The following is a 27308-nucleotide window of genomic DNA, read 5'->3' as shown; positions in this document are numbered from 1 at the left end:
AGAATGCTACACTTATTGTAAGATCATTTGAAGGGATTGTTTTAAAAAGTGGCCACACTTACAATCAAAGTTTTAAAATCAAGTCTACATTGAAGCGACTGGGTGGCTCAGTTGGTTAAGGATCTGCCTTCGACTCAGGTCATGATCCCAGGGTCCTGGGATTGAACCTTGTATGAGACTCCCTGCCCAGCAGGGAGTCTACTTCTCCCTCTCTCTGCTCATGCTCTGTTTCTTTCAAATAAAGAAATAAAATCATTTAAAAATTAATTAATTAAAATCAAGTCCACCCTGACTTATTAAGTTCCTATTGTATGTCTTCAAAAGGAAGTCAATCTATCTGCTGCTATCAGAAAGCTCAAGCCTGTGGAACAACTGGAGGCCAACATTAAGACAGGATTCAATCTCCCTTCTTTCTCTACACTCTAACTACAGTGTTACAACATGATAGAGATTTGCCCTCCTGCCATGAAACTGGAACACAGTGGCCAATTGCTTCCAAAATAAATAAGGGTTAGATTTCTCAGCATTTCTCGTCTTTTCCAGGTTCATTCCAAGAGCTGGGTTTTAGACAAGACTAAACATGCACACAGCTGAAATCAAACTGGGTACTATGGAAATGTTGAAAGAGTGGACTTAAATCTTAGCTCTTCAAGACAGTCTAGATTCATCCCACAGCAAATGTTACTCACAGCTGCTGCTCTTCTGGTAAACAGAAGAGAAAGGGAGAAATAAGTTATTATCTGCCTATTAAAACTACCCCAGATTGAGTGGCCAGGAGATAGCATGGTCACCATGCAACATGATTCCTTCATTCTTCCTTTTTCTTTCTTTCTCTTATTCTTTCTTTCTTTTGTTCTTTCTTTCCTTCTTTCTTTCTCTCTTTTTCTTTTTTTTTTTAAATTTTACTTGACTGGAAAGACTGCCTATGGTGGTCTCTAAGTTCCAAATGAAGAGAAAAACAACTTCACTTATTAAACACTTGGTTTTGCTCTACCTTGGATGTCTCTATACCACAATAAGACTAGAATCAGAGTCTGTTTCTCCAACCTAAATCCACCTTTCATTAAGCTCCCTTTTATTATTGGCAACTATGATGCAGGAGAACCCTTATGACACTTTGAAAGACCTGTTTGTCATCTTTAAGGATGAAAATTATTTAAGATATGAGAGAATTAGGTGATACACATTTGGACAATTACCATTACCCTCAAAGGTCTGCTTGTCTAAGCCCATGAAAGGCAAGCAATGCTCTGATTTCAATTCAAAATACACAGATTGGGGGGAAGACACCTCAGAGGTTGGCTGACTCCAGCCTTTTCATTCACTACAAATAAAGAAGCTGAATACTAGAGGGGATATGGTATCCTTCCAGCATTTTCCTGGAGGGGTTTATTTTTCCTTCCCTCCGCATGACTTAAATAGGTCAAGAAGTCCTGCAAGCAGACATTCCCAGGTAGAAATTCCACAAATATCATGGCTACCAGCACTGGGCACAGAGCTAGAGAGAGAATGGTCTGGGTAGTCATTGTTGAACTTGGTTAAGAGGTCAGAACAAGGAGAATCTTGGTCTAGACTGCTGCCGAAAGTTGACAGAGCCACAAAATCATAATTCACTACTCTTTTGTTGCCTACTTATAAAAGTACCATCAAGAATGGCCCATGATGGGGATCCCTGAGTGGCTCAGTGGTTTGGCACCTGTCTTCGGCCAAGGGTGTGATCCTGGAGTCCCAGGATTGAGTCCCATGTCAGGTTTCTTGCATGGCCCTGCCTTCTGCCTCTGTCTCTGCGCCTCTCTCTCTCTCTCTTTCTCTTATGAATAAATGAATAAAATCTTAAAAAAAAAAAAAGAATGGCCCATGATGGGGTGGTTCGGTGGCTCAGCCCATTAAACATTCGACTCTCGATCTTGGCTCAGATTTGATCTCAGGGTCATGAGTTCAAGCCCTGCATTGGGCTCCACATGGAGCGTAGAGCCTAATTAAAAAAAAAAAAAAAGAATGACCCATGATTTAGAAATGAGTACGGCTCATTCTAAATTGATTGAGAACAGCTCCCATTTTAAGATGTTCCCAGGGATTTGGTGGAGATTTATTCCTGATCTCCAAATCCTGGGTTCTAGATGAATTTCCTAAGCAAAGACATTTGGTTGCCTATGTGTGTGAATCATGAGCTTTCTCTGCCACTGGTCATATCTACTGTTGTCGTAGTACCTGGGATTCAAGCTGAACTACGGTTTACTCTAGGGTGACCAAGGAAGACCAGTAGAAGTAAGTCAAGAAAAAGTCTGTGATTGGGTTAGAAGAAACCCAATGGGCACTGAAGGGTGTCTAATCTAGACCAGCAGCTTCAGCCTCTTTGGGAACTCGTTAGGAAAGTAGAACCTGCAGTTCCACAAGATCGTCAAGTACTACTTGTATGCAATAAACTCCAAGAGGCAGTGCATGCTCCCATTCCCAGAGATTCTGATTTAATTGGTCTGGGTTTGTGACCTGGGCAGGGAGCTTTCAGAAGGCTCCCCAGGTGATCCTAAAGTGCAGTCATGGCTGAGAACTGCCATAGAACTCCAGGATATAGCCATGTGCTCTGGCTAAAAAGATGGCACTGGGTAAATAAATGCCCTTGACATTGGTTGTTATCCTTTGTTATTGTTGTTTGTATTCCTTGCAGAAATCTCCACAGACTTTTAGAGAAAAGACTTTTTAGAAAAAAAATAGGGAAAAGGCAAACCCAAGGAGAGCTGGGTAAAGAGGGAGTGAGAGAGAACTAGAAAACACAGTAAATGAGATCAAATGAATGAATATATGAAAAGCACCCAGAACAGTGGATTATACATAATCAGAGCTTTGTCAAGGTTACTGTTCTTGTTACTATTACTGTTACTTATGAAGAATGTGGACTTGAAGAGAGGGAGGATACTACAACAGCTACCTTTCGTTTTGGGTCTCCCCTTTATATTTATTACCTCATGTAATCCAGATAACAGCAATTTCAAGAAGATATTATTACCCCATTTCACAGGTGAGTGAGGCTTAAAGAGGTATCTTAGTGTGCCTGGGCTGTTCTCACAGACTGCCAGAGGCTGTAGGGCTTCAACAACACATGCTTACTATTCCACATAGTTCGGGAGGCTGGGAAGTCAAAGATGAAGGTGCCAGCCAGTTCAGCTCTTGCTGAGGGCACTCTTTCTGGTTTGCAGATGGCTGCCTTATTTCTGTATCCTCGCAGGTGGAGAGAGGGAACTCAGGTATCACCCGCATGACCTTATCTAATTTAATTACCTCCCAAGGCCCCACACTTCCCAATACCTTCAGATTTGGGATTAAGGCTTCAACACATGAACATTGGAAGGACACATTGGGTCCACAACAAGAAGCCAAGTATACTACCCAAGGTTAGAATCAAACCCAGATCCACTTGACTCTAAAGCAACACTTAGCCTCAACCAGGCTGAGGATTATCATTGTGTGACTGGGTTGTAGAGGATGCAAGCAGGCACATGGAGGCTGAGAAAGGGGGAAAAAGAAATAGAAATGATCTCGATAAATTCCAAATGGTATTGATTGATTAGGTTCTGCCTGTTCCCAGTTCCCAGACTCGTGCTGCCCAAAGGACAGTTACAGGTTCTAGCCCCTGGAATAAAGTAAAACTTGATTGTTGTCACAAAGCTTATCTCCGCATTCAAGAGAAACATCCTGCCCCTGGCCAGGTTCCAGCTCAAGTACCTCCCCAGCCAGTCACAAAGGAGAGCAGAAAGGCTACAAATCAGAAAGGGATGAGTGCCAAGCCCAACATCTCTTATCACCAAGCTGTTAGGATCACAAAAGAGTGTCTATCAGGTTGGCTAAGGAAACCCTAGCAGCCACGTAGACTGTGGCAGACCCTCAGGACCCAGAGTACTAGAGCCCCATCAGTACCAGATGCAGACAGGGTGGGTTTGTGAAGGCAGGCCTGGCTTGAGAAAATGCATTGGGTTTATTTGGGTTTTACTTTTTTAGAGGAATTACTGTGGTAGACCAGAGAAAACTGAAGGCCTAGCATCATATTTACCTAAAATTCTAAAAATTTGATAAGGTTACACATTAAAGTCAATTGCCCAGGGCAATAAATCACAGTAGGGGGTAAAATAGCTCACCATGAAGATAAAACACCTCCCAAATATGAAACGAAACTGGGTAATAAGAGGTAACATCATTGGCTAGAAAGAGGTTACTTGTAGGGCTGGTTTGATCTTTTCTCGTTTACACAATGTAATCAGGAGACAAAGACTTCGGTGGTTCTTCGATATAATTTTTTTTTTCAGGTAAAAAAGAAATTGAACCACACTATTCACAGGCCAGCAGAGTAAAAATGTACCCCTGAGCCCTCTCCTCCCCAATTCTTACCTCAATAACTATGATATGCCTCTGCTGTGCCAGGCACTGTTGTAGGTGCTTGGGCTGGTTGGCAAACCAAAGACATGAAAACCCCTGCCTTCCTGAGGTGTGCGTGATAGTGGACATACAGTAACTGTGTACACAGAGCTTTCAGCTGGGCATAAGCACCTATGTCATAAATGTAATCGAATCCCAGGAAAGTTGTCCTGGTTCAAAGACTTCAAAAATGAAAGAGTTGAACAAACTCTGGGGAGATTTACAAACATCTCCTACCCCCTCAGTGTCAATGCTCCAAAAGTCCTTCACTTCCAGCTTAGGATTTTCAGGGGTACTTGCAAGCATTCAGTTCTCCCTATACATATAAGGACATGTCCCTTTGACCCAGCAGAACCTGAAGCTCTTTGAAGGCAGGGATCACTGCACCACTTTTGTCCCCCACATCTCTAGCTCATGGGAAACAGTGGGTTCTTAACCTGCAAACACCACTGACATAGTCACCGGTTTTCATAAATGAAAGGAGACCACGGAAATAGCCACAATGACATGTCTAAGCCCATGAAAGATTAGTACTAAGACAACCGTGACAAACAGTTCTCCATTCCACAGAGGCCAGAAAAAAGGGAGGAGGTGGATGTGAAGGCTGCTCAGCGCCAGAACAGGTTGATAGAGATATCTGTAGAACTTTCTTTCTTGGAAAATCCTTAAAACGAAAAAGATTCTTCTGAGCCTGAGGACATTTGGGGGTGGAGGTTTCTAAAAACAGACAGTGGCAAGAATCTCTTACGTCAATTCTAGCTTGCGGTAGCAACTTAAAAAGCATGACGCTGACCTTGAGGAGTAGAGTTCCACAGCTAGAAGGTTGGGGTTAGAGTCTCCCAAAAGGACCTTGGTCAATGAGGCACAAAGGCTCTCTGGAAGATGGAGCTTTGGCATGTTATCAACCCAATGCTTGAGCCCACTCTTGGGTGGAATGATTGAGCTTTGATAAACTATGGTGACCCCAAAGCCAGAAGTGGCTAACATAGGATGGCAACTGTAACAGGGCTCTCAAATTATCTTGGAGGTCAGTCTTTAAAGCAGTCTTCACCTTGCCCAAAAGAACGTGGGTAGGACCTCCTATTGCTCTAGGGATGCAGGCCACAGCCTTGGTCTGTTCACTGGAAGCAATGAGATGAGCGCAACAAAGGACAGAAGAGGATTTCCACTCAGCATATATATGGGTTTTGATATGGGTAGAGGTGACACTGCTCCACTGTGAGCCAAGGTAGGACCCCGGGTCCAAAGTCAAGTGTTTGCCTTTCCCCTCTCCCCTCAGCCCTGCTGTCTTCCTCGTCCTGCCAAACACATTCCAACACTCAGACGAGCAGTGGAGTCCTTGAGAACCGGATATTCCTTTTTTTTTTTTTTTTTTAAGCACACTCAGGCAACTTTCCTGACCAGTTACGACTCTGACCTCCATTTGTACCGTACTTCAAAACAGCAAGTCTATTCACAAAGACAAGTAATCCTGTCTTTGAAATGGTCAGGTTTATCCATGGCCTTGTCATTTTCTCGAGGCTAATTCTGAAGAGTGCGGGCTTCCTTCAACAGGTGAGCACATCAAAAAGATGTCTCCTTGGGAAGCCTGTTAGAGACAGGACAGGTGACCCTGCTTGGATTCCAAGTGTGAAAGGTACTTCTAAAAGCTTCTCTCCAGGGGTCTCATGTGTTATATCTTTTGCATCATCAGAGGAGGTATTTGAAGCCCAAATCTTCCAACTCAATGATCGGTGTTCTTTCTTCCACATCACAGTGCTTTCAAAACTTGAACGTTCTCCTTATATTCCTTACTAAATCAGAGTGCATTTTTTAGTCACTTCGTTAAGAGCCTAACTTTTTCTTCCTCCAAAAAAGATTTTCTTTGAACCTCATATTGACAAGCCACCTTCTTGCCCTCAGGCCCTAGAATCCCATGGATATGGCTTCCAAAAGATCTCCCTCATGCAGCTTTTTCGGACCAGGAACAAGCATCACTCTGGACATCTCTGTTTGTAAAAATCATGGAATGCCTGGCCTGGGGAGGCTCTTGAGCCTCAAGCACTGTCATGCCAAATGCCCCCTTTTCAAGGGGTAGGAATCAAGTACTAGGGAGCCACCAATTATACTGGGTTCATGACTCACAACCGTGGCCTTTCTGCTTTACCAGACCATACTCCACAAGCCCAGCCTCAGCTTAGAATTGTGCAGAGCCCATTCTCTGGGATCGCTCTATTCTCTGCTGGCCAGGACAGAGATAAAGTACTCAGAGAAAAATGATAGCTGATGCATTTTCTGAATAAATGTGGCCAGTCTGAGGCCTGGAGTAGTACAACATACTACTCCACAGATAATGCTGCGATACATAAACAGGAGGAGTTGTAGGTATTGAGGCAGATGGGAGACAGAGCCTGGGTTGAGTTGTTCTCTTAGATCCTCAGATCACACCCTTGGAACTCAAACAGGACTGAACTGACAGGTCTCTGAAACTGGAGGTTCCCACGCTATTTTTTTCTGAACGTATGGAAAGCATGTTGCCCTGAGAAAGGGTGGTGACTCCAGGAACTCCAGCTTTTCTTCTGCCACAAATCTCCTGCAAAACTTTGACACATCTTTACTTTCTCTGGGATTAGGTTCCTGGACGACTTAATCCTAGGCCTCCCCCCGTTTTAAGAGGTTATGATTTATGATGAAAATCCAACAACCTCTAGTTCAGGATTTGCAAACTCAGGTACTTAGTGGGCCAGGGAATTAACACAAAGAAGTAGGACAGTGGTATATTTAAGCAATTTTTTTGCTATTAAACATGTAGGATGACTATTCTTCCTTCTATACTAATTTTTATCAAGAAAATCCTCAAATCCAAACTTACATGTGAAAAAGTTTTGATCTTTAAGCCTGACAATTCAAATATTAACAACAGCAATGGTTGAACTTGTGGGGACAGATCTCTCCTCCCCAGGTCGTGAGCAGCACTGAGACCACCACGAAACTAGGCTGGCCTGGAGCCCTGTGTCCAAAGGATGCTGGCAGGTGCTTGGGAGAAAGAAAGCCCTGGAAATACATTTCTGTGCAGAAACAAAGGATTACTGTGCCATGAGTTTCCCTGCAGAGGAAGGTTCAGATAATTCACTAGTTGGGTGGTCTAAAGGGCTCAGACAGGTCGGGCTCCGCTGTGCCCCAAGGTTCTGGGTGCCCGCAGTGCAGGGAGCGCCTGTTGTTCGATTGCAGCTCTGCTTCGAGGAATGTGAAAGTGCCTGGAGGTTATCACATTACCATCCCGAGAAAGGAAAAGGACGCCATTCCCTCAGTGCCTTGTAGGGGAGAAGCTGGCAGGGATCCAGCAGGGAAGCCTGGGTGCAGACAGAAGGCTGTTCAGAGAGGCAGACAGACACCGAAGGGGTGGAGCCCACGAGGGATCAAGGAACCAAGGACCAAGCCCAGTAGTAATAATGATATGGATACAACTCCTACTTTTTGACCTCTGGCTCAGAGTGAGGAGCACCTTGTAAGCACAGTCTCACTTCATTCCTACAGCAAGGCAATGAAGGTTAGGTAACTTTCCCAAGATCACCCAATAAAATCAAGTGTGCCTGGTTTGAAGCCTGGGTGGGGAGCCAGTGGCCAGCATAATTTTAAGAGACAGAGATGGGTCACATTCAGTCGCCTGGTCTCTCAATGAAGGGAGCCGGCTGCAAATTCACACAAGAAAAGTCATTTCTCTTTTTTCCACAGAAGAGCCCACTTAATAGCTTCAACTTCTTTCTCGGCCAAGCTGAGGCCACTTTCTTCCCAAAGCTCCCACTTTTCTGTTGTCTCAGGAAAGTAATATTTAACAAACTTGAAAACCCAACTTTCATGCCTGTCTCCCCAGACCTACAAGGCAGCGTTTTATTATGTGTATAGCTAGTCACATGATTGCAATCATAATAAAAGAGCCATGGACCATAGAATGACCTGATTTCTCTGAAAAGCTTTTGCTGATACAGTAACTGATTTTATTTTCCCATTAACAATGAAATTGGAAGGCTCTTTTAACAGCGTGCTGCATGGACGACCACCACTTCGGGCCCACTCAACAGCCATATTGTTCAGAGAAAACAGTACCAGCAAGGACTGCAAATGAATCCCCTGGACAGGCCTGGTACCTCGTGGCATAGTAAGTTATTTGACATCACTGAGGCCACCACTCCTTGCCATGGAATCAGTCTTTCTCTTATCAGAAAACACAAAGGGTCACAAGTTCCATTTGAGACAATGGCTAAGGGGGCAAAGAAGGGAAAGGGCCAGATTATTTAGCTTTATGGGCATTTAGTTGATGAAAATTCCCGTGCATCTTGCTCTTACCAATCCACAGGGCAGACTAAGGGAGGCTGAGAGAAAAGAAGGGAATGAGGTGAAGAGGGGCTCATCTGGTATAAAAAGCTCAGCCACAGGGACTCCCTGAGTGGCTCAGAGGTTGAGCATCTGCCTTTGGTTCAGGGCATGATCCTGGAGTCCTAGGATTGAGTCCCATATCGGGCTCCCAATATAGGGCCTGCTTCTCCCTCTGCCTGTGTCTCTGCCTCTCTCTCTGTGTCTCTCATGAATAAATAAATAAAATTTAAAAAAAAGAAAAGCTTAACCACAGTGAGATTAACACAGTGAATCCAGAGACAATCATCAACCCCACAGTTAATCTCCAGTGTTCTGGCTTTGATTGCTCACATCCCTGGGATCTCAGAACTTATCCATAACCAGGGCCCCTTCATCGTAGTTTGGATGGGCTTTTCCAAGAGCTCTGGACTTGGCCGATTCCTTGGAAGGAACATGCTCACCGCGGTCAATGCCGCAAAAGCAGGTCTTTGCTTAGTGACCACTTTGAATGTGTCTAGGCTCTGCTTGGCACTGCGGTTGGAAGGGAAGAAGTTACAAAACCATTGATTTCATCCCTGCTCTCAAGGAGTTTATACTTGACACATGAAACAACCAGAGGAGGTTCTGAGGATATGGACCGAGGAACAGTAAACTGTTAATGCTGCTAACAGAGGAAGAGGAGTGAGATGGATGAGAGCCCGTTTAGCTCCCCACTACTACTGGCTCAAGAGCTCTATGCTTAGTGAAAAGGTCCAAATTCCAGTTTTCTTGCCTGTTTCCCTAGGCCTATGATGAGGCTTTCTAGGATGTGTGAAAGGAGCTGAAAATCAAGGAGGTTATAAAAATAAACTATTTCTTATTTTTCTATTGTGAATTAAGAAGCCAACAGTTAGTTACTCATCTGTGGCTTTGTATGCATAGTGGTTGTTTGAAGTAAAGAATGAAACTGTGGGATCCAGACAATATGTGGTTATTTGGGGCTTCCACCTTCCATTATTTTTTAAAGACTTTATTTTACCAGTATTTCAATGTAAATTCTGCCTTAGTAGGCAAAGTTAAATATCACCCTTTATATAGATCATATAATCCAGGGGCTGTGTTTCCAAGAGTCAATTAATGTGACTAAGGCATGGCAGTAGGGGCAGGTGGGACCTTAGGGGGGCTCCCAGGGGACTCAAGAAGAAGGCAGGCTCTGTCGCAAGCAGCCTTCATGAGCCAGTAATGTCACACAACTGCCATGTGGGGCTAGGGCCCCCTGCAGCTAGCACCTCCAATTTTTCAGCAGAAGATGAAATGGTCATTTGGGTGTGAAATGTACTGATGTTTCCGTCCTTATTTAGCTCACACACACAGAGACTAAGGCAAACCAAACGAAACCCACATCTGGATCTGATCCGCGGATCACTGGTTTAGAATGCCTGATGTAGAGCAATCTGCTCATCTTACAGATGGAGAAATAAGATCCGTAAAGGTGAGATTACTTGCCCAAGGTCCTATAATTAGCTAAACAGCCAGGACTCAGTTTTCTTGACTCTTAAATCTCGGTTACTTTTGCCATATCATATTGTCTTACAGGAAGTAAGTCTTAGAGTGTGTACAGGAAGATTTAGGTACAGAAGGCCTGAGAAGGGAACTTCCCAACCTGCCCTAGCCCTCATCCCCGGTTAATGATTCACCACAAACCATCGTGGTAGGTGGACAGCCTAGGACCTCCTTGTGGCAGCCTCTCAAATCCTTGTCCACTGAGTGTTCCTTTAGGATTTGTCTTGACAGAGGGGACCTGTGGGCAACTGAAGCCATCTACAAAGAAAGGCGAAGTGCAAGGCCCTGACTTATCCCAATGGGGAGTTTCAAAAGAAAATGCCCGGTGCTGAGGCTTGCAGGCAGCTACAGACTGCATGTTAGTGTCCCGGGAACAGCAAAATCTTCCCGGTTTATCATTTGGAGCAGGAATGGGCAATGGACAGCAAGTCCTACTAAGTCTCCTACCAGGAACAAAACCTCCCAAGAAAATCATCACTTGATGGCTGATAAAAATAGAATTGCAATTTATGCCTCTGTCTACTCTCTCTATCTTCAGGCTCTTAAGGTGTATTTTCCATCATAATGGCTGATTTAGATGGATTCCCAGGGTGCTGCATCACTGCTGATGACATTAATGGTCTTGGGCTCCCTGAATTTTGATTGATTGCTATAATCTGCAAAACTATTTCAGGACACAGATTTATTATTATTAAGCCTATAAAATGGTGTCAGGGTCAAAGCAAGCTGATGATGTGTGTTGTGATGCAAACATGACCAAGGGGTGGATGCCACCATTTAACTGACATGAATGGCAGGAGCAAACAGTGTTTCATCTTCCACTCCTGCTCAGCCTCTCAGGCCTCTCCCAAAGGGGTAGTGGATTGAGGCTCTGATTGCACTGGGTAGGGAGGTGGGGCTGGGGGAGGTGTACAGGAAGACAAAATGTGTGCTATTCGTTACTGTCGTAGATGCTTTAATTCCTTAAAGAGGTTCTGACAGCATTATCATTTCAGTTCATTTAGAAGTGGCAAAAACTTATCTTTTTTTCTGGCCTCCAGATACTGCCTACCTCAAACCCGTTGCTTTGGAATGAGGGAGCAATATTGATGATATCTCCTTCAACCTCCATCAAGGATAAATGAAAAGGCTAAGCAGGGAATTCTATTTGTAGCCATTTTATCCTATTTTCCTTTCCTCCCTTCAGAAAGGCTGGCTCCAGTATTAAGGGCAAGGAAATAGATCTCATGTTGGCCTGAATTCCACAAAGATATTCTCAAGATGGCCATTTCAAATTCCTTTTGAAAAAGGATGGGGCTATTCAATAAAATAATAATCCATACTTTCCATTGACATGTGAGATACAGAAATCTGAGAAGAGTTGCATTCTTTCTCTTCCAACAACAAAAAGCCAGACTTGCGTATTCACAACTATTCCTAAATTCATCAGGGAGCTGAAGTCACAAGGCAACCAACTAACCAACTAATCAACTAAAACCAAGTAAACTTAAGGAAGACGTGACCGCGAGTGAAATGGGATGTGAGCATTCTTTCCCCGGGGCTGTTGCAGCTGGACATGCCCAAGAAAGAAGGAGTCAGCCAAGACTACCAGGGAATTCACTGGCTGGGGCCACATGTGGGCAAATGAGACAAGAGAATCCTGGGAGCCACTGAGAGGAGGGGAAGTCATGCGGGCGCATCTGCACTGACCTAGAGGGACTGGTGAGAAGCACGGGAAAGCAGCCCCGGGGTACAGGCTGGGAGAGTGGAAGGGCAGCCACTGCCAGGAAGCCTTGAAATTTTGCCCAGATTCTTCCCCTGCATCTCCCCTGCAGAAGAAATGCTGTAAACTGCCCTGGGTTAGGGAGGAGAAGGCAACCAGCCCTGACATCCCAGTGCAACTAGGGTGAGAAAAAAAAAAACCAACCTCCACCTCTGGGATAAAGAGGAGCACTATATAATGATAATGGGGTTGGTTATCCAGAAAGACAATGACCCAAAATTTGGACTCACCTAACAGCATAGCATGAAAAATACTTCAATAAGAAAGAGGCTGAAATGAAAGGAAAACATGAGTGTTATACATGGAAACTTCAGCACTCTTCTTTCAGTTATTAACATAAAGAATAAAGAAGGCCTGAAAAACGCTATTGACCAACTTGTCCTAACTGACTTCCAATTAACAAGAAAAGTACATGCTTTCTAAGTGCACATAGACCATTCACCAACACATATTCCAGCCCATAGAACAATCCCCAATAAACTAAAAAGACTAAGAACTCAGGCAAAGTACATTCTCTGGCCATAACCAGAATTAAGCCAGAATTAAAAAACAGAAAGATATCTGGAAGATTCACAAATGAAGCAATGCAAACTAACTGCCCCTAAACTTCCCAGGGCTCCAAGAGAAATTCTCAGGGGCAAGTAAAAATATTTTAGCACAATGGAAATAAAACCAAAACATACCAAAATGTATGAGACACAGTTAAAATAGTACTTAGAGGGAAATTTATGGCACGAAATGCCGACATTAGAAATAGAGTTTCAGGTTGGTTATCAAAGGTTCTACCTTAAGAAATCAGAGAAGGAAGAGCAAATTAAATCCAAAGCAAGATGGCAGGAAATAAGAAGGAGCAGCAATCAGCGAAATTTGAAATAGAACAACAACAGAAGTGTATCTCCTCCATCTTAGCATTGACTATGCTGTAGAGATCCTATCATCCTAAAATACCATGAAGAATTCAGAGCTAACATTTCCTCGGGGTGGCCGGTGGGTTCCTAGTGGACTAATCTTCTCTCGGAGTCTGCCAGGAAAGAAGAATTTGGAGTTGGTGTCTGGAGTTGGCATTGCCCTCTGTTAGTCAGCAATGCAGGTCTTAGCCAGGACAGCTGAAGGAGACTCCCTTGACAATCCTAAACAAGACAGTGCCCTCATCCTCGGGGAGCTGCCAGTCAATCCCAGGAGATAGGCAAACACCACGGTGACGTGGCCGTATGCTATGATGGATATCAGCACAGACTGAGCCCTGAGGGACCATCTCAGTTGGACCAGAGACAGTACAGTGCAGTTCTTAGGTTGACAATGCATCAACGTGAGTAAGGGGTGGAAGGATCTACACAAAACAACGGGGATTATTTTCATGTCTAACAGGTTCCAGTTTACTGGAACAAAACGTGCTACACGGAAAAATCTTTTACTTTATATGACAGTCCTCCTCCAAATTTTGTTAGTGACATCTTGCATTATTCACTGAAGCTACTGCTGGAGTCCTATTTAGAATTTTGTGAATGTTGGCTTTTTAACAATCGATTCAAATCTATTTAACTTTTCTATTCTTTTTTTTTTGTAATTGCATAAGAAAGAGACAGATACAAATATGTCACAAAAATTAACCATTTCTAAGGAAAGGGACTACCGAAGGTAAGCACTCAGAGGCCAAGTTAAGGTGATAATTTATCATGTTTCAGTAGAATGATGAATGCAAACTTGTATAATGGAATACACACGTTAGTAAACAAAGAAGTTATACACCTCCACTGAAATTCAGTGCAGAAAGACATTTAAAACCCCTGAAAAGTATGTTGTTAGACACTATATATAAATATGTGTGTGTATGTGTGTGTGTGTATAGAAAACCAGATCCTGACACACTAAATTAGTTCAAATTTCTGTATATCCAAGATTCTTGGTAATACACAGTTATATTTAGATTTCTGTCAATGTTCAAAGCATTGTGCAGAAACCAAAAAGTCAGCTTTTACAATAATCCCACATAAATGGGAGTTCTACAGGTTATATATGTGTGTGTTTGTGTGTGCGCGCATAAAGTCTTCTCTAGAAAAGCTTCGTTAGGCAGATGATTTGCCCCCAATGAAACTGGCAGGCAGTGATGGGAAGTGAGACTCAGGGAAGCCAAACACCTTCCTGGGCTAGAACAGGTACTTGTTCCAGGAAAACCAGGAAGGACTAAACGTGTGCTCTGACAAACTACCACAAAGCCTCACGAGAGGATAATGTGTGAGCAGTAAGGAGCTCACAGGAGGAAGAGGGAGGTTAGGGCCAGGCTTTAATGTCAGAGCACAGGCAGTGGCTCAAAAAGGAAAGTTTAAAATGCCTTCTGGAAATGAGTAAGCAGTCCACTCCATTTCCAGCACACCGAAATGTTCTAGGAGGTTTGTTTTTATTTAAAAAAAAAAAAACTTTATTCTTGTCCCTTGAAAAGAAAGGTCTGTTGCCCTTTGGTGAGCACTTGGTTTCCAAATGGCTTTCCCCTGGGGCCTCTCAGGGGCACGAGCTAGGCCCAGACTTGCCGGCCTTGATAGACAAAGGAGAGAACTCGAGAAAGCAGTCTTACTCAAGGTGTGGTGTGTGTGCTTCCTGAAGAGGCAGGGGCATTGTCTCAAACCTCACCTCTGTCTGCAGAACACTATCTCCCCATCTTTTTACACCATGTCCAGAGTGGGGGGACCAGACACCTGTATTTTTTTTTAAAAAACTTTCTCTCCTGATTCTGCTCGGCAGTCCCAGGAGAACCATTGTATTAGACAGGAAGTTCTCAAAGGACAAAGAGCTTTTTTCTCCCCTCTAGGTCTCCGAGTAATAACTATTGAGTGTCCACAATGGGCCAGGAGCTACCAGGGGCTGGCCGCATGACAGTGAATCAGAGGGATAACATCCTTGCCCTCATGAAACTTTTATTGGGGGGAGTCAGACACTAAACAAATAATTATAGTTAATTAAATATTTACAACTGATTTAAGAACTACAAAGGACAAACCTCTATACCCCAAGCATCTGGCCCAGCACTATATATATGCATAATAAATATTTGTCCATTGTCTGCTGTTCTACAGGTTATCTGCATCGGCGGTAGATGCCAAAGTACATTCTGGTAATAGGTAATCCTGGGCAAGAAAAAGACTATCAGATAATCTGAAGGAACCCTGGTTTAAACAAAGTCAAACAGGCTTTCTTGATGCAGGGTGCCTCTAGACTTTAACACATTGATGGGTACCGTGGTCCCTAAGACACGTCGCTGGTGTGTCATAGGCACTGTCTCCCGCAGCATGGGAGGACACAGACAGGACATTTGGAACCACTTTTCTGAGGGTTTCAGAAGGAACGTCAGTGCTTGTACCTGAAGGAGGCTAGCATCCTACTTTTCCAGTGCTGGTAGCTAGGCCCTGGAGGGTCCGGGGCTGACCTGGCTTTTCTCTGGTAACGCAATCCTGCCCCTCCGCCTGGGGGACACTCTCTGTGCCCCCAGATGGGGAGAACAAGGGCAATAGCACAGCCAGGGGATCGCTTATTCAGGGAAAATGAATTGGCCTGATGCATTCAAGATACGAAGGTGCAGAAACAAGGACTGCAGTTTGAGTGCCTGGTGACCTTGCTTGGCACCACTTGGGGTTCAAGGTGAGGGCGAGGGCACAGACTCTGTGTGACACCTTTCTATCAGAGCTCTTGGCCGCCAGCGTACTGGGTCATGGCCACAGGAAGTGACTGTGCAAAACGTCATGAAACGTGGCAGCAAAAGCTGATCCCAGGAGTTATCCAGACTGAAAATAGAGACCCACTTTTCCCATTAAGGGTTGTATGAGACCTCCTTATCCTAAGCAATCATTTGTTGTTTATCTGAAATTCAAATTTCACTGGGTTCCATGTTTTTTGTTTTTTGTTTTTTGTTTTTTGTTTTTAGTCTGACAGCCCTCAGTTTTGCCCATGGAGTGCTGGGCTTTGAATACAAGGGGCTGAGGGGCCCACCCCTGGAGGTGCCATTGGGGCCAGGCCAGAAGCAGCCCGCTCCAGCTGCTGTGCAGATGTGGGGGACAAATCATGCCGGGAGGCAGTCCTACCACTGCCCTACTTGGCCAAGGTCCACTGCTGGGGAGCAGGTCAATTCCACACTTCTCATTTCAAAAGCCAGGAAAAAGAGGAGTTTTGTCAGCAATTTTTTGTTGAGTGGAATAGACCAGATCAGTGATTCTTACCCAGGGCCGTCTGGCAGTGTCCGGAGACAGTTTTGGTTATCACAGCTGGGGGTGACGGCCAGCATTACTGGCATCTAGTGGGCAGAGGCCAGGATAAACATCCTACAATGCGCAGGACAGCTCTCGCATCCAAGAACTACCCAGGCCAAAATGTCAGTAGTGCCAAGGTTCAGGAGTCGTGGACCAGAGGAAACTTAACCACATCCCCGAAGCAAGGCCCATCCTGAGCAGATTTGTGACGACGATGAAGCTCTTGTCCTCTGGTCCTAATCTTTTTTCGACAGTCCCCACTGTACAGTCTGCTGTCCCTATGTGGCCCTTGGTTCCATTAGTTGAGGGAAAGCCGTATCAGGCCACTGGACCCCAATTTTTATTATAGTATTAATGACTGAATATGCTAACTTTTCAAAAACATATCATATTCCTGTTCAAGACACAATGTGACAGCCATTGCCAGTGCCCTCTTTTGGAGGCAACCTCCCCTTTTTCCTCTCTGAAGGAGCTCCCAACTCTGTCCAAAGAAGCAATGTGCCCAGTTAAAGACAATGACCACCCTCCCCCACCCCAACCATCCTTTCAGAAACAGGTGGATCTGAGACAGAATATGAAGTCTAGAGGGTGCGGGTTTGGGAAGGAGACTGCTTGCCTACTGAAAGTGGGTAGACATGGATGGCACTGAGCTTTGTTCCTTTTGTTCTCCTTCCTCTTCTCACCTAGAATGCGGATGGGATGGATAACAAAGGAGCAGTTGCCATCTTGCCACAGGGAAGACAAAAGCCACACACAGAAGGTGCTGGAGCAGGAGGCCACAGCGCAGGGGAGCCTCCTCTGATGTGCACCCTCTTCGTTAGTGACTCCAGACTGCTTGTGACATGAAAAAAACAAGCGACCTGGTTAAACAAGGAAGGTTGGGTTCCCAATACAGGCAACCCAACTCAGTCTTAACTGGCGCAAAGGCCTAGAGGGGAAAATGTCTAAGGCAAGCGTGGGATCCAATGGTGAGATGCCAGGAGACTTGGCACTCCTAAGGAGTGAAGAGGTCGTTTAGGTATGAGGGATGGTCCCCCACACATACCCCCTGCCCTGCCTCCCTCACATGATCTAGGCTCTTCTGCCCATATGGAGCTGCCCTAGTTCTGACACAGGGAATTGATTAGATAAACATTTGGCTGACTAATAACGGTGTCAGTCCATGCCTCAAACAGTGGACAAAATCCCACGGACACAAAGGCTTATAGGAAGGGCACTCAGGAGTTCCCCAGGAGGCCCAGCACAGATAGTAACTGGACAGCCTTTGTTAGGAACGTATCTCTTCAAATGTAGAAGCAGATGATGCTTTTAATTGTTCTGACTTGAGAGAACATGGCCAACAAGGCTCCAAAAAGAGGTGGTCTTGGATCTTCCTTAAAAACGACACAGGGCATTTACTGTCTCTTCAACTTCTACTCCACGTGCAGAGATCATGATCAAGAAAAGGCCAACCTGTTTTGTTAATTTTCCCCATTCTCACTGGTATGAGGTGGGATCTCATTGTGGTTTTGATTTGTATTTCCCTGATGGCAAGTGATGCGGAGCATTTTCTCATGTGCATGTTGGCCATGTCTATGTCTTCCTCTGTGAGATTTCTCTTCATGTCTTTTGCCCATTTCATGATTGGATTGTTTGTTTCTTTGCTGTTGAGTTTAATAAGTTCTTTATAGATCTTGGAAACTAGCCCTTTATCTGATACGTCATTTGTGAATATCTTCTCCCATTCTGTAGGTTGTCTTTGAGTTTTGTTGACGGTATCTTTTGCTGTACAAAAGCTTCTTATCTTGATGAAGTCCCAATAGGTCTCATTCATTTGGGGAATATAAAAAATAGTGAAAGGGAATAAAGGGGAAAGGAGAAAAAATGAGTGGGAAATATCAGAAAGGGAGACAGACCTTGAGAGACTCCTAACTCTGGGAAACGAACTAGGGGTGGTGGAAGGGGAGATGGGTGGGGGGTGGGGGTGACTGGGTGACAGGCACTGAGGTGGACAATTGACAGGATGAGCACTGGGTGTTATTCTATATGTTGGCAAATTGGAACACCAATAAAAAATAAATTTAAATTAAAAAAAAAGAAAAGAAAAAGCCATCCTTAAGATATGGTGTGTTTACAGAAAGAATATGAGCAATCACTCCTATCTTTAGCAGAACTCGCCTGGCTATCTAGTCTCACGGGAATGGAGCCTGGGATGAGGTATTAGTTCATCCTTCCATTAGAGACCATCAGAGAAATGGCCCCTCACCCCCAATCTCCACCCCCTTTCTGACCCTTCTCAGTGTGCCCCAAACATGACTAGGGTGGGCCTGTGAGAGCCCTGCTCGTGCTTGTGGTGGGGTCATCTTCCCAGGGAGCACTAGGCCTGAAGCTGCTCCTTATGGAGACGTCACCTTGGCCCACTTATCTTCCTGTGCTTTGAGCTTCCCCATCCACATAGACGGCGGCCGTCATAATGCCTCCTTCCCGGGGTTCTTGCAAACTAGTAGGGATCGCCTTGAAAAGGGCCTAGAGTGAGCACTCGCTGAAGGTCGGCCAGCGGATTGGTGTTAGTTCTTTTTGAGTTCCATGCCATGGCACAGAGGTGAGAGGCTTCCTCCTCCCTCTGCCTCGGAAGACGGAGTGCCTGTGTCCTCCTGAGGGTGGCACGGGGACTTGGACATGGTGTTATTATCTGATCGTCTGCTTGAGCAATCCTCGGAGGGCACACAGTGACCCATCCTGTCTCAGAGAGCTCGAGACTCCCCCTGGTAGGCACTGAAGCAGTTACTTCCTTTGGGGGTTGGAGAGGGTGCTTCTCTGGCCTGTCAGGTTTGGGGTGCCTACTGCCCCCCCTTCAGGCCTTGTGATCCTGGCTAGCACTGAGCCCCAGAGGGAGCCCCGCGGGCCTGGAGGCACAGAAGAAGCTAGCAGTGGCCAGCTGGGCTGCACTCATGAGGAGAGGGGAGGGAAGGAAGGCTCTCTGCACCCCAGGTTTTAGGGGTTCCCTCAGAGGCAGGCAGTCTGCATCAGGGATGAAGCCCAAGTCCTTGGGGTGCTCCTGCCAAATAGGACATAGTGTTTACGTTGGAGGACATGGCGCATGTGTAAACCATTAACAGGCCTCCCAACAAAGCGACAGGGATACAATATGCTCTTGTTCGGAGGCCTCCCTGAATCGTGCCTTTGTGTAACACAATCTGTGCAAACTGCCTCTGGGCTGGAGGCCACTGGAAGCGGGCAGCGCCTCACCTCAGGGTTTATCAAGAGGCCTTACTTACCTAAGAAACACAATAGCCCAAGTTTACCTGACCTGATTCCTTTGGGAAGGAGTGTGTGTGCATGTGTGTGCGTGTGTGTGCATGTGTGTGTGTGCATTGAGGGGTACAGGAAGTGGGTAGAGGAAGCCAACTGCAACTCAAACGTAAAATTCTCACTTGCAAGATTTGTGGGAAATGGAGATGTGGGCACAAAAGTGCAGCCCTGGAAACCCCACAGGGAGGGCGAATTCCCCAGATGCCACCGCTCAGCTCCAGACTGTGGGGTGTGTGGGCAGGACATCTGTCGTGCTGGCAAGCACTTGGTTAAACAGTAAACAGGTTCCAGGACATTCGTTCTCCCCAGAGGAGGAAAGGGCTGCCTGCACACCCCTCGCCGAGGATCCTCAAGTGGTCTGCAAACATGCTTGTTGAAGCAAGCCCCCTCCTCTGCGCCCTGGAACCGCAGGGGGCCCGGAAGGAACCTACAGGTGCTCTCTCCTACTCCCCAGTCAGAATGAACTCAGGGCCCTTTACAAGCCTGAGGAAATAACCTCCACGTCCAACAGCAGGGGGGCACAGCTGATGGCCTCTTACAAGTGCCTTTGCTAAATTCTACTCCCAGCACAACCCCACAAGGCAGTCTACATCAGCTATTCTGTCTCTTGAAGTTTACACCTTTATGAAAATTTCTAGGCCATTTCAAAATATTTTGACAGCTAATTTAAAAGGAAAGCCATAACTAGAACAATACAGTCATCCATCAAGAGGACATTGGCTTAAGTGTAATCTTACCATGAGATACTATGCACTTAGTTCAAGAACAAGGCGATGCTACATGTGTGACCTAGGATGATTCTCTGTAGTTGCTTGACTGTTGATGCCCCCAAAGCTGTGTCCATGTCCTCGTCCCCAGGCTCTGTGGATGAGCACTTCTTTGGGCAAGGGGCTTTATAGATCTAATGAAGTTAGATCTAAAATTAGATCAGTCTGGATTAGCTGGGTGGGCCCCCTATCCAATGGCAAGTATCTTTCTAAGAGATAGATGAAGATACGCAGAGAGAAGAGAAGGCCGGAAAGATATGTGAAGGCAGAGGCAGAGATTGGAATGGTGTAGCTGTAAGCCAAGGGATGTCTGGCCGCATGAGAAGCTGGAAGAAGCAAGGAAAAGTTTTTTCCTTAGAGCCTCGGGAGGGGCTTCCACCCTGCCGACACCTTGATTTTAGACTTCTGTCCTCCAGAACTGTAAGAGAAGACATTTTTGATGTTTTATTTATTTTTTTTATTTTTGATGTTTTAAGTCACCTAGCTCATGGTGATTTGTTACAACAGTCCTAGGAAATGAAAACAAGCCCCAAGAGAGATGTAAGATTAGAAAACCAAAATCAAAAAACACCACCAAAGACCATATATACAGTTTGTAGCATGGTGTCTACGCTACTAGCGACATTTTAAAAATGTATGTTTGCATAGGCATAGGATATGACTCAAGAATAGAAAAGACACTAGTAACAGTGCTGACTCTAGGGAAAGAGTTTCTCGTGTTTTGCCGTAAATGGTGTCTCCTGAAGCTGGACACTTGGACAGAAAGACTAATGGCCCCTCACACCCTAATCCCTGGAGCCTGTGAATATGTATGTTAAATAGCAAGGGGAAATTAAGATTGCAGATGGGACAAAGGTTGCCAAACAGTTGAATTTAGATACGAAGATTATCCTAGACAGTCTGGGAGGACCAGGGATCCCAGGGGTCTCTGAAAGTGGAAAAGGGATGCAATGCAATGTCATCTGGCAATAAAAACAAATAAAGTTTTGATACACACTACAATGTAGATGAATCTCGAAAGCATCAGGCTAAGTGAAAGCAGCCAATCACCAAGGACCATATATTGTGTTTCTATTTACATGCAAAGTCCAGAATAGGTAAATCTAGAGAGATGGAAAGTCTATTAGTCGTTTCCAGAGGCTTGGGAGGATGAGGGATTAGAGGGGAGTTGAAGGCTACAGGGTTTCTTTTGGAGGTGATGAAAATGTTCTAAAGTAGAAAGACACAACTCTATGAACACACTGAAAACCACTGAGTTATACATTTAAATGGGTGAGTTGTATGGCATGTGATTTATAGCTCAACAAAACTGCCCCAAAACAGTGGAAATAGAAGGGGAGCCAGAGTCAAAGCAGGAGATACGACCCATGAAGATGGTCGAGGACCATGAATCAAGGAAGGCAGGCAACCTCTTAAAAAAAAAGGCAAAGGCCAGGCTGCAAAAACAACACTGATTTTAGGCTAGTGAGACCCAGTTCACACTTCTGGCCTTCATAAGTCCAAGAGAACAAATTTGTGTTGTTTCAAGCCACTAAGCTGGGTTGATTTGTTATAGCAGCAACAGAAGACCACTATAAGCACTTCTTATACCTTCTCTCTTTTGAATTTTGGGCTGTATACACATATTACCTACTCAAAATTTAAATCAAGACAAAGCAAACAACCTATTCAGGAAAATAACTTGATCCATCTGGGAGGAAAATTTAAACATTTGTAACACTCCTCTTCATAGAGATATAATACAATCCACATATGTGAGCCATCTACGGAATTAAAATTTTTTTTGATAGCCACATTCAAAAAAAAAGGAAAAATAAACACCTTTAATTAATTTGAGTAATAAGTTTTGTTCAGCCTATTATAGGCAATAGATAGTATTATTTCCACACATAAGCAAAAAAAAAATATTAGAGATATCTTCATTTTTTTTCTCATCTTAAGTCTTTGGAATCTGGTGTAGATTTTAAAATTATAGCACATTTTGGGGTACCAGGGTGTTTCAGTTGGTTAAACATTGACTCTTGATTTTGGCTCAGGTCATGATCTTAGGATGGGGAGAGAGCCCTGTGTCGAGCTACACGCTGGGTGTGGAGCCTGCATAAGAGTCTCTCTCTCTCCCTCTCTGTCCCTCCCTCCAAAAAAAAAAAAATTATATCCCATCTTCACTCAGACCAGCCATGTTTCTGGTGCTCAATCACCACCTGTAGTTAATGGCTACTGTGTTGGACGTGGGTATATAAAACCCAAGAGGGGTAAAGAGGAGGAGGTTTTTATTACTTAAATTCTGGTTAACAGACTGTATAATATTAATTTCAGGTGTACGATATAGCGATCCAACACTGCCATACATCGCCCAGTGCTCATCACAAGTGCCCTCCTTAATCCCCATCACTTATTTTCCCCACCCCCTACTCACCTCCCCTCTGGTAATCATAAGTTTGTTCTCTAGAGTTAAGAGTCTGTTTTTTTGGTTTGCCTCCCCCCCCCCGCCCCGTTGCTCATTTGTTCTGTTTCTTAGCTTCCACATATGAGTGAGTTCATATGGTATTTGTCTTTCTCGGACTTCTTTCATTTAGCAAAATACTCTCTAGTCCATACATGTTGTTGCAAATGGCAAGATTTCATTCTTTTTTGTGGCTACTATTCTGCTTATATGCATACCACATCTTCTTTATCAATGACTGCTTGGGTGGATTCCATAACTTGGCTATTGTAGATAATGCTGCTCTCAACACTGAGGTACACATAACCTTTTAGTATTTTTGTATTCTTTGGGTAAATACCTAGTAGTGTGATTACTGGATTGTATGGTAGTTCAATTTTTAACTTTTTGAGAACCCTCCATATTGTTTTCCACAGTGGTTGCACCAGTTTGCATTCCTGCCAACAGTGCAAAAGTTTTCCCCTTGAGGAGTAGGTTTTCTTGCCCTTTGAGTATCCATATGTAAGGATGTAGTTACAAAAATACTTTCAGAAGCATAGCTCAACTAGCAAAAGAAAAAAAGTGAGAACAAAACAGTCTCAAATGCAATACAGGCATACTGTAGACATGGGTATTAAAAAGAATGAGTGAAGCTGCATGGATTGACATAGACTATTGACCATAACTGCGGTATATTGCTAAATGAGACCAACCAAGTTAAAAGTGTTTTGGTAAAATTTGTTAAAGAAGATGCAGTACGTGTGTATGTATGTAAATGTGTACATGTATACTCAACCATCAGAAAGGATGAATACTTACCATTTAAACTGACATGGATGGAACTGCAGGGTATTATGCTGAGTGGAATAACGCAATCAGAGAAAGGCAACTATCACATGGTTTCACTCATATGTGGAATATAAGAAACAGCACAGAGGATCATAGAGGAAGGGAGGGAAAGCTGAAGGTGAAGTCACCAGAGAGGGCGAAAAATCATGAGAGACCCTTAACTCTAGGAAACAAACTCAGAGTTGAGGGAGGGGAGGTGGGTGAGGGGATGGGGTAACTGGGGGACGGACACTAAGGAAGGCACGTGATGTGGTGAGCCCTGGGTGTTATATGCAACTAATAAATCATTGAACACTATATCTGAAACTAAGTAGGTACTTTTTGTTGGCCAATTGAATTTGAATTTTTAAAAAATTGAAAGTTGAAAAAAAACAATTAACATATAGACATATATGGAATTATTCACATTATATGGTTAATATTTTATTTCACACTTGGTGAAGCAGTACTGAGGTACCACAAAGAGGATTGCTAACTTTCTCTTGCACACATTTTGTGGTAGCTTTATAGCTTAAAAAAATCAAGAGAGAGATCATCCCAGGAATAAGTTGCTAATCAACACCCTTAGGAGCTACCCCAGTGGTTATACCATTGCCAAACATCAGCAATCACATCAAAGATCTCTCTCTCCACCGAAAACCTCATATAAGACTTACTCTCCTTTTACCAGGCACTTTTTTCTAACTAGAGGGAACATCTCAAAAAATGCTCTATGCTCTATGAAATACTATTTCTTAACGTGTACATAATGTTCCTATGCCTATAAAGGTGACCGGTCTGCAATAGAAATCGGTATCTACACCGCCATTCATTCAAAAGAGTTTTCATTTTCCTAAGCTCACCCACCCTCAAACCCATCTGATGTCCAGATAATAAAGAGGCTTTTTTAAAGCTGCAACTGGCAGGAAAAAAAAAAATTGCAGGAGAGGGAGCCATCATGGAGTGAATACTAAATAGAAATCAAGAGGTTCCATGCATGGATTACAAGAAAATCCTAGAAGGCCTGGGGTCTGTTCCACATTCAACATTGGTCTGTATCATTTGTTAGACGGGTCCTCCTGTTTGGTGCAGGTCCATCACCCCTGCAGCACATGCCACGGGCAGCCCTGGCCCTGCAGCCACCCCCCATGCCCAAGGAAGGAGACTCTTGTAACTTGGGCAATCCAAACCCAGGCTTAACCCTATAGCATGCTGCCCACGTGAGGTGGGCTACCACCTGACGTCCTGAAATTCTGTCCCTCAAAAAGCCCAATTCAGGAAGTGGCACAAACGTGTTCCTTGGATTGGCCTGTGTGACCTAGTCCCTCAGAGTGTTCCTGCAGGCAAGGGATGACCTGGCAGATAGTCTGGCCAGGCCCCAGAATGTTGTCATGATATTTATGCTTTATGTCCTCTTTTTCCTACAGCAGGTACCATTCAATATGTTGAAAGAGTTCAAAGAGTGACCTTCTTTGGCATTCCTCCTCCTGGATTTTAAATATTCGTGTGTTTGGGCGTGGTGGGTGTGGTGAGCAGGGATCCCCTTCAGAGCAGGCCCTCAGAAGTGGTTGCGGGTCTCATTCCCCTTCCTCTCCCCAGCCTTCGACACTAATTACAAAACAGCAGAGAGGATCTAGGAGATCCATTTGCTCCAAGGCATGTTCACCAGTGGCCCAGTAAATCCCAGAGCTCATGATGTGAGTTGAACCACAGATTTGTTTATTCTTAATCTGTTTGGAATATTTTAAATCGCTTGACTAACTGAACACAGTCAGGAAGAGAAAAATAATCCTAATAAACTAAAAATGAGAATACTTCAGAAATTCATTTATTTTAATACTGTTCTAAAAATAATTGGAAAATATAAACTCTGCATGGAAACACGAAGCAAATATTTATAGAACAATGGAGATGATATAGTCAGCTGTTTATGAATTTATGAATTTCTTAACAGCTTTTTTCAACTACAAATTGTATAAAATCATCCTAATTTAGAAGCATTATTTTTCCTTACTCATATTTTCTTGAAAGAATTTTACTCAGACTTTATATATCCACCTTTGACATCACAGATATTTGGTTTTGTCATCATTTAAGCCAATTCTGATGATGATCTACAGTTTTCTGGAAAACGTCATGATCAATTCTGTCCAAATTGAGACAAACGTGTAATGCTGACACAGGACCCACGCCACAGGTGCCCATTTCTTAACGGAATAGTTTTCCCCTCTATTCGGTGGGTATATCTCCAACATACTGTCTCCCTTTTTTTTTATGTCCCTAAATATTTATTCCTGTTTTTTTTTAATATAAATTTATTTATTTTTTTGGTGTTCAATTTGCCAATATATGGAATAACACCCAGTGCTCAGCCCGTCAAGTGCCCACCTCAGTGCCTGTCACCCAGTCACCCCCACCCCCCCGCCCACCTCCCCTTCCACCATCCCTAGTTCATTTCCCGGAGTTAGGAGTCTTTCATTTTCTGTCTCCCTCTCTGATATTTCCTAAGTGATTTATAAAACACTTATTTTTAATGACCTTGATCACTCGCCTGTGAAGTCACATACCCAGAATGATGATGAAAACTTAAAATTTCTTCACACCTCTCTTGCAAGATCTTAGCATGTGACCTTTAAAACCATCTCCAAACAAGCAAACACTGAATCGGTTTCAGGTTCTAAGCCTTACACAAACAGTATTTAGTTGTGCAAAATACCCCATTACAGGAGATACTCAAAGATGAGGCCAGTCCTGATTTCCTGAGGGATAATTACAGGGAAAAAGTGCTTTTTATGCTCAGGCATATACAGTATAGGACTTAAGACTATATTTGGCATGCAGGATATGTAATTGATTTGCACTCTTCTTGAAGCTAAAACACCATCTTCACAGAATACATTTCAGTAGATTGCACGTTCCGGTGATGGCCGCACTGGTATGTGCCAACCCATGTACTCTTACGATGGGATATTGACACCCTTCTATAGAGAAGTATGGGATTTACGTTCCCTTGAATCTAGGGTGAGCCCATGAGGGAAGGAAGTGACACCACATGATTCCAAAGGCTAAGTCATGACAGCCATACAACCTCCAAGTGGACAACATGGAGGCCTTTGCCCTTGGAACCCAACCCTCATACTGGGAGGAAAAGACAACCAGGGAGAGGCTGCTCTGGGCAATGGCCTCACCTGGAGTCCCACCAACAGGTGAGCAGAGCACGGATGAAGGAACCCCACGAAGCCCTGTGCAAACTGCAGATTCAGATTTCATGAATAAGATAAATGATGTCACTATTCTCAGCCTCTTAAGTTTTGAGGTGTTTTTTTTTTTTTATGCTGCAAAAGGTCAATCAGAGCAATGCAGGTTTTTCAGTCAGTAATACATGAAAATAAAAATCTTTACGGACTCAAGGGGAAGATGTATTATTTATTTTCTTTCAACACTCAACCTATTTAAAGGGATTTTTGAAAATTTTTATTGCTATTTAATTAATACATTACATCTCTTAGTTTGTGTTTTCTGCAAATGTCACACATTGAGAAAGCATGTCAGACACTCAGACTTTGTTGGCAAAAGTACAAATTGGGGGACACATTCCTGGAAGACAATTCATACGTACCACCCTCCAAAAAACGGGGGCAAAAGTTTTTTATTTATTTTTTAAAAGACTTAAAAATTTTATTCATTAGAGAGACAGAGAGAGAGAGAGACGC

This window comes from Vulpes vulpes, chromosome 2, assembly GCF_048418805.1.
Source record: "Vulpes vulpes isolate BD-2025 chromosome 2, VulVul3, whole genome shotgun sequence".
Lineage (NCBI taxonomy): Eukaryota > Metazoa > Chordata > Mammalia > Carnivora > Canidae > Vulpes > Vulpes vulpes.
This window is presented reverse-complemented; position numbering follows the sequence as displayed.